Source organism: Jaculus jaculus, chromosome 10, assembly GCF_020740685.1.
Source record: "Jaculus jaculus isolate mJacJac1 chromosome 10, mJacJac1.mat.Y.cur, whole genome shotgun sequence".
Classification (NCBI taxonomy): domain Eukaryota; kingdom Metazoa; phylum Chordata; class Mammalia; order Rodentia; family Dipodidae; genus Jaculus; species Jaculus jaculus.
The window spans coordinates 38,900,866-38,909,029 of record NC_059111.1 but is presented as its reverse complement, the minus strand read 5'-3'; the positions used below and the strand labels follow the sequence as shown (position 1 = coordinate 38,909,029).

At 40.0% G+C, this 8,164-nt stretch overlaps 1 pseudogene; it reads right to left on the bottom strand.

The window, feature by feature from the left end:
• Positions 1 to 431: 431 nt before the first annotated feature.
• Positions 432 to 6,739, bottom strand: LOC101599079 (annotated as a pseudogene).
• Between the last annotated feature and the right edge of the window lie 1,425 nt (positions 6,740 to 8,164).

Genomic DNA, 8,164 nt, shown 5'->3' with positions numbered 1-8,164 from the left:
ACAGTGATATCCAGGTCAGCCTGGACTAGAGAGAGGCCCTATATCAAAAACCCAAAAAATAAACAAAAAAGAAGAAGAAAAGAAGATTAAATCTTATGCTTCATGTAGTTTTCCTACATTGAAACAATAATGTCCAAAAATAATGGACAAAAACTTTGTGAAGCTAACTTGGATTCCTCCTCACTAGTGGCAGGATTATATATAGTTCAAGATGAATTACAATAACATGTATGCCAATCTAGAAATGAAAGAATTGTTTCTTCACAGATTTAAGTCTATATGATGATAGGTGATAGCATTTAAAGAATGACAACCATACTGAATATCTTTATGTGGCATAGTGTTCTCAATTATCAGTGTTAGTGAGTCTTTCCTGAAACTTTCTTTTCCACCTAATGGTATTTTTAATTTGCCAAAGATGAAATGAGCTACTAGTTATAGCAATGCTGAAAGAAGTTTAAATTTTGTTTTGCATTTGTTGTATTCCATTCTTGTTCTTTCAGAGGTCCTTCACATACAAACACATACTTTTTCAAAAAATTTTCTCCTCCTTTTCATAAATCGAACAGTTCTTTGCCTATAGTGAAGACTGCTCCAGAAACACCAGTACGGGCTTCATAACTTTCTGACTGTTGATATGCACAATGCTTCAATTCCTCAGTAGCACATTTCTTCAATGTACATCATAGCCAGCACATGAACCTCACTAAATATTCCTGCACTCAGTCTCTTAGCTGTGTCTAGGTCTTGGAAAGAAACTCCTTCATTTAACTGGACAGGGCGCCAGTAATCTAACATGTTCAGCAAGCAATTGTTTCCATCAACAAGGTATTTTGAAGCAAATTATATTTTCTTGAGAGCCATTCCCTTCTCTTCATTACAAAGTGATAATGCCTGTATAGCAGGGGTCCTTCTCTCCAAGAGAGACATCGAGCAAATTACAGGATTTTGAATTCATGTTGTTTTCTTTGACTAAAATTTCTGATTCGGAAAGCAAACTGATCAGCTCTGTTACTTTCTATGGAGAAGAATCTTCAGGAAAATCTTCATCTACTAGTTTATTCTCTTCAAAATATGTCATGTCCAAAATTTCCTGTGTGTATAGTTCCAGAAGATGTGACGGATTTAAACATTCTTCCTCTTCACACAAGAGTTTTCAGTTTTTCTAGAGCTGCAGAGGCCCGAATTAAAAAGTGACCAGCCTAGCCCACCGCTTCGCTCAGCTGCTGAACGTGGGCCTGGGCCAGCTCTCCACCCTGCTCTCCACCCCAGGACACAAGAACATTTCTACTACCTTTGAGTTCCTAATGCATATTACATTTAGAATGTTTGAAACGCAAACAAAATTCATTTAAGACATGTACAAAACTAATAAAACAAAGCAAAATGTAGCAACAAAGATGGAATTAATTGACTGAATCTATTCACAATCTTAATTCCTGCTCATTTAGGTGATATTTTATGTGAATACATTGATCATGCCTCTCAGATACAATTAAATTTGTAGGAAAATGGATGGCCTTAGAACAGATCATACTTAGCAAACACAATCATAGAAAGACAAACACTGCATGGTCTCACTCATCTGTAGTTCCTAATCTGTATCACTTTGAGTTGCTGGTATATTGGATAGGCAATTTGAGGCCCAAACAAGAGAGATGGAAGGCTTTGGGGTAGAGAAGGGGAATGTTGGAGAAACTGAACACAAAATTAAACTCAAAATGAACTGGTACCATAGCAACCTTTCTATTTGAAAGTAGACTAAAATATATAACCCTCAATAGGAGTATAGGGGGAGTGCCTGAAAAGAACGACCCTGATGAGTGTGGAATAAAGTCTAACCTTAAAAAAAAAAAAAAATGGCTCTGATCTTTAACTTGCAGTACCAGAAATCAGTGCTACTTGTATTGATCTATAAATCAGAGAGACCTATGAGTTCCCAAAACAGGCAAGTTTCAGCCAAAGCAGTTGATTACCCACCTTAGGAAAAAGATAACTCTATTGCTAAAGATACCATATGCTACAATACATGGAGAGACCTGGACAGAATCTGGAAGAGAGCCAATCCTCAGACAGCCCGCCTAGTGCTGGAAAGCACAACATGAGCTACTGAGGGAAAGTAGTCAACAACTGTGTGAGCACGCAGGGATCTAAGGTACTCAGAAGCAACCAGCCTGACAAGGAGTACACACCAGTGCAATGGTGGCACACAACTTTGGGGGGTAACCAATGACTTTCTGATTCGCTAAATCCACTCAGTGGAAAGGAACCCATATCTGTAACTGAGAACCAGGTCTGAATCCTATGAAGATAAATATTATGCTCTCCAATGTCAAGCTCCCACTAGTCTTTTGCTAAAAGTGGGGCTATATCCATCAAACTCCCCAACTTAATACAGTTTATCCAATTTAACCTATGCTGTCATCACTCTCCATCTGAGAATTCGTTTTTCTTTTTCAGAAGGTAGTGAGACCCAAGCAGCTAATCCAACCCTCACATCTCAGTCAAGGCCCAGGACAAACCATAAAGGAAGTGGGGAGATGAGCAAGAGTGCTGCTTCCATGGTGAGCCTGACAATAAGCGCCAGGGTGAAGAAGACAGATACTGAGGATACATACCAAAGCAGAAATCCACAGGCTCCTAAGAGATCATTACTGAAGTAGACTTACAATACACCCCCCCAAGGCTCATGGAGTTTTGAAAAAGAGGGGACAAAAATATTGTAAGAGCCACAGGTTGGGATGTTATGCTCTCCCCAATAACTGCTATTCCCACAACACATAACTCACAACCCCATGGGGATACCAGCAATCCCACTGAGGAGGGTCCCCTGTAGAATGGGGGCAGGGAGGAGGGAAAAGAATGTAACAACACATGACGGATCCATATGAAGTATGTTCTTAATTTAAAAAAAAAAATTACCTTATCTTTTTTGAGGGCATGACCCAAGCAAGTTAAGGACAGATCACTAGACTTCATCAACAAACATCCCCACACTGAGAAGCAAGCTTCCTTGGGGAACAAACTGTGGGTTTCTGGGTTCTTTTTTTAAAATACTTTTTGTTCATTTTTATTTTTATTTATTTGAGAGTGACAGAGAGAGAGAGGGAGAGACACAGATAGAGAGAGAATGAGCGCGCCAGGGCTTCCAGCCACTGCAAACGAACTCCAGATGCATGCGCCCCCTTGTGCATCTGGCTATTGTAGGTCCTGGGGAATCGAGCCTCAGAGGCTTCACAGGCAAGCGCTTAACCGCTAAGCCATCTCTCCAGCCCGGTTTCTGGGTTCTTGCTCTGGGGTCCGGCCATGGTTCTCCCCAAAGGCATCCAGGCAACCAGGGTGGATGAGCACATGAAGAGAGAAGTACTAAAATACTCCCAGGAAATAGTTGAACAGCTCTCTCAGTTTATTATCAATGAATTGGGTTTATAAGCATCTGAGGGTGGGGGGAGGGACCCAAGGGGATTGGACATATGGTGAATTATAAAGAACTCATTTTGGATGACACTGCCCCATTCTAAAAACAAAGGGAGAGTTGTCAGGCACCGCCAGGCACAGGCTAGAGCCTTCAGGAGAAGGGGCTGAGTTTCCAGGCATGGATATGGACCTCCCCCCCCCCCCAGGCTACAGGAGGCTACACCCTAATTCTATCCTCCTTTATTTCTCCCTCTCATGAGAAGACACTCTAACTGCTTTTAGGGGACTGGGATGAAGACATCAGACCACTTACTATTTCTTGCTGAATGGGACACAAAGTGGGGACTTGTTGCAGTTAAAGAGTCACTCCCAGAGAAGGGAACTATTCTAATGGACCTGTGAGTGTAAGAAGATAGTATTGGAAGAGAACATTGGGAAGAAAGAATAAAAGTAAGGAGTTAATGAGAACTGAGCACACAGCCTTTTTGAGGTTGAGGGAATCCAGGTAGACAGGCTTGGATTGTCTCAGGACCATCTGAGGATGAGCTGGCTGAGATTTTTTTTTTTTCCAGAACTGTTCATTAAATGGCACAGTAGTATTGACATGGCTTGTAAAACAGATGAGATATTAGCAGAGTTGTCAGAAATATATACACAACATTTAACCTTGATAATAGAGAGCCATTGAGTGCCATTAAAGGCTATACAAATATATATATATATATATATGTATATATATATATATATATCAGAACTTATTTATATATTCTAGATTTGAAAATAACCCTTTTAATATCTATAGTTGTTTTTCTTTTATTATAGAATTAGAACTTTGGGAAAAAGATGTCTTAAGGTCTTGTTTCCTTCCCCTCTTGGAAAGCTTTTGTATTACTTAATAAGCCATTCATATATTTAAGGTATATTTTTTTATCTTTGGTTATACATTTCTCTTTGAATGTATAAGACCATATAGATAGCCACAATTTAATTAAGGATTAATTTGGAAGTCACTAATAGCTCTCCAAAGAGACTTTAGTGACCCAGAATCAGCCCTAGAGCTTACTGGTGTTTTCTGGATAAGTCAGGGCCATGCTGGCCAAGTAGTTTTCCCTTCTTTGGGAAGTCAGGAGGACAGATTGCTCCTCAATTGTTACTCTCCCATTTCAGACTGTACACCAATTTTATTTGGGTCTCCAAATCCTCCCTGCTCAGGAAGACAGGTGACTCCCCAGGGGGACCAGTGTAGAAATGTTCCATCATCTCCAGTGGCCTCATGACCTGGAAGTACAGACCAAAATATTGGTGGCTTTTGCTCCGATGATTCCAACTGGCTTTGGCTTCTATGTACATAATTAACACACTTAAAAAGGAAGTGACACCAACCTGGATGAATGTACATATAGAGCACATTTGATTACTGAAATAGATTTAGAAAAAAGAAAAAAAGACACAAGGGCTTCTAAAATCGTTTTGTCCAAACTTTTAAATTGTTGTACTGTGGCAGCATAAGCCATATATCTGAGGTATAGTAGGCACATCTCACACCTTAAATATCTAACATTTATAAATATAGGCAGAACCTGTTACCAGTCTTGAAAACAGTACTAATTGATTACAAACTAATTTAACCTAGAAATTGTCAGAAAGGGACAAGTAAAATGGTATAAAGTCTTAGCACCTGTGTTTAAAAAATCTTTGATTAGTTCAGATACCTGTATGGGTACCAATTACCCAGAGAACATTGGAAACAGAATCACAGAGCTTGAATATTATTTTTCTCAGATGAGGACCATTGTTTGAGCATGAGGCTATACCCTAAAGTACAGAATATTTCTTAAGAGTTTGTTATAAGCACTAGACTTAAAATGACAAAAATGAGACAGTCACTTTACATTCAATAGAGCAGAATCTGGTCTTTTTTGAACCAAAACATCTAGCTAAATTTTAATATAACCATTGATAAATCTTTTTGAAAGAAAAGACATCATTTGACAACCAATGATTTTGGCTTAAACTTGATAGCTATTGATTTTATGTACCATAGAAATTTTTATTAACATAAAACAATTTTATGTTTTACCCATGACTTAAATTTGATAAAGCTTACACAAGCTGTCCCAACATATTTTAGCCTGAAAATTAGTTTTTGATCCTTAAGAACTTGTAAACAGTTGAAAAATCTCTAATTTTAGGCATGGTGTTTAGGATTAGCCTGAAAATTCTTTCCTCTATACGCACATCTTTATTCACATACTTTAACATGCTGATCTAAGTACCACTCTAAAGCATTCTATGTCCCAACATTGAAAACTTCTGTTCTAGTTCCTTCAGTCAACCCATTTCACACCATTATTAACCACATTTCTTATAAGGCTATTAAGAAAAACTGCACCAAATTGACTAATCCTGTTACTGATGAACAAGCAAGTAATCTAAAGACAATTTTATGTCATTAATACCAATAACACACCTGGAAATGATTTTATTAAGAGTAACTAGGGAAAATTTTGTTGATATCTTGAGGCAGGCTGGCCTAGAAGTCAGGTCAGTTGCCTCCTCCTTTTAAGTAGCAGGACATTACAATCTTGTCTCTAAATTATTTTAAAATGCCTGACAAATTATAAGTTACAACTTTAGAGAGAATTTTGTTGTTTTTAAGTATCCTCTATATAAGTTGAAGCTGACCTAGAACATAAGCTCAGTAATTATATCTATAATATGTAACAAAGCATGATATTCTTTACATAAAACTTCAGTTAACCATAGGTTTCAGTTAAACATGACCTTTTTTTCTTTCTTTCTTGCAACTTTTTGGTGTGCTGTAGTGGCTGGGTGGGGCTTGCATACACCTTAGATCATCCCTACCTGGCTGTGGCCCACCCTGCTCCCTGGCATTCACGTGGGGTCCGGTCTAGTACATGTGGAGGTAATGGCCGAGATGACTGCCAGAGTCCAAGTCCGGCTACGTGAAGGGCAAAGAAGGGAAGGGAGACCCCTGGGACTGTTGGGAAAAGAGGGGACCTCCAGGATCACAAGGAGGCCACTGAAGGAGGGGGCCCACTGGAGTCTGCTGGGAAAAGAGGGGGGCTCCAGGCAGTGCCCGACACAAACCACATTCAAATAATTTCCATGTTCAGTGTAATATGGTCACTGGTACCTTCTTGCTTCATAAGCTAAAACTCTACATAATTCACCACTTACAGACAAGCCAAAGTATAGTACATCACAAGGAAAATGTCTGCTTCTTGGATCATGTGCACACCTTTTCACCTGAATTTCTCCCTACTTGATGTGCTTACCTCTGCATTTTCTCTACCTTCATGTTGAAAATTCAACTACAGGAATATCTTCAGAATGAGGATGGCTTTGGTGACTTCCCTTTATGCTGGTACCCTTTTCCCTATATCATGTGGTACAATCACTATATGGTGTTTTTTTTATTTTTTAATTTAATTAATTAGTTTTCTTATCAGCAAATACAGGCAGTTTGGTACCATTGTTTAGGCTCATCCATGACTTACCCCCTCCAAATGGCCCCTCCTTGTTGATGTAAAGGGGTCATGCATTATGGAGTTAGCCCACAGTTATTGGTACAATAAATGTCTCTGCATATCATGACCTAACATGGGACTCTGACATTTTTTCCGCCCCCTCTTCCACAAAATTTCCCTGAGCCATGTTGGGTTCATTTTTGGTCTGCTTCAGTGCTGAGGTGTTGGGGGCCTCTAAGGCTCTGGCTCTCTGGTTTGGTAGGAGTTGATTTTTCTCTGTGTTGGTCTCCTTCCCCTTTGTGCTGGCATCCGGTTCATCAGGAAAACAGCACCCTTGCTTGTTTCGCCAATTTTCCTTAGTTTCAGTTGGACCCCTTTTGAGGAATGATGGGACTGCTCTCTCCTTAGAATCTGCATCTATCTGAAAAAGAGAAGTAGATTCTCCAATGGAGAGTAAGCTAGCAACCAGAAAATTGATATAACACTTACTTTTTTGATAGAGAGTTTAATAGGTACCTCATGATTTATGGTAGCTTGATTTCGGAGAGTGGGCTTATGTATGGATATGGTTCTGACTTGTTTCCCAGCTCCAGCTATGGGTCCCGTGCCACTGAGGGGATCAGTTAGTCAAATCAAGAGCACTTGGTTCCCCACCATGGCTGTGTGCCACTATTGCACTTGTGTGGGCATCACACCAGGTTATTAGTGGCCCAGTAGGTTAGACCATGAGTTGCTTGGACAGATATTGGTCATTTCCCTCAGTTGCCCATGTAGCACCTTCTGGCACTAGACATGCTGACTGTCGGCGGACTGATTCTCTCCTGGCTTCCAGCCATGCTGTTCCATTTTACATGTCAGCTGCGTATGGAGTCTTCAGCAATAGGGTCTTATCACTGACCTTTGGTGGGTCATCAAATACTCTGACAGAAGTCTGTCATTCTTTTAAGAAACCTTGCACATTTCTCTGATCAAAAGCTCATTGTGGATGATAGCCCCATGCTGGTAGTGGGGGTTATAGGTCAGTGTCTTGTGGTTCAGGTGTTTCCTGTAAGGGTCTAGTGAAGGTTCAGTCATTTGGTCTGTCTTTTAGAAAGTAGAATTTTATGGTACCATTGCCATTTGGGTCCAGATTACTGTTATCCACCCTTCGATGCCCTCCCCACCCTCCCCATCCATCCTATTGTCTAGTCCATGAGGTGCTTGCTGGGTATGTAAGGTATCTTGGGTAGATTCAGGTTAGGTGCTGTAGATGAGTG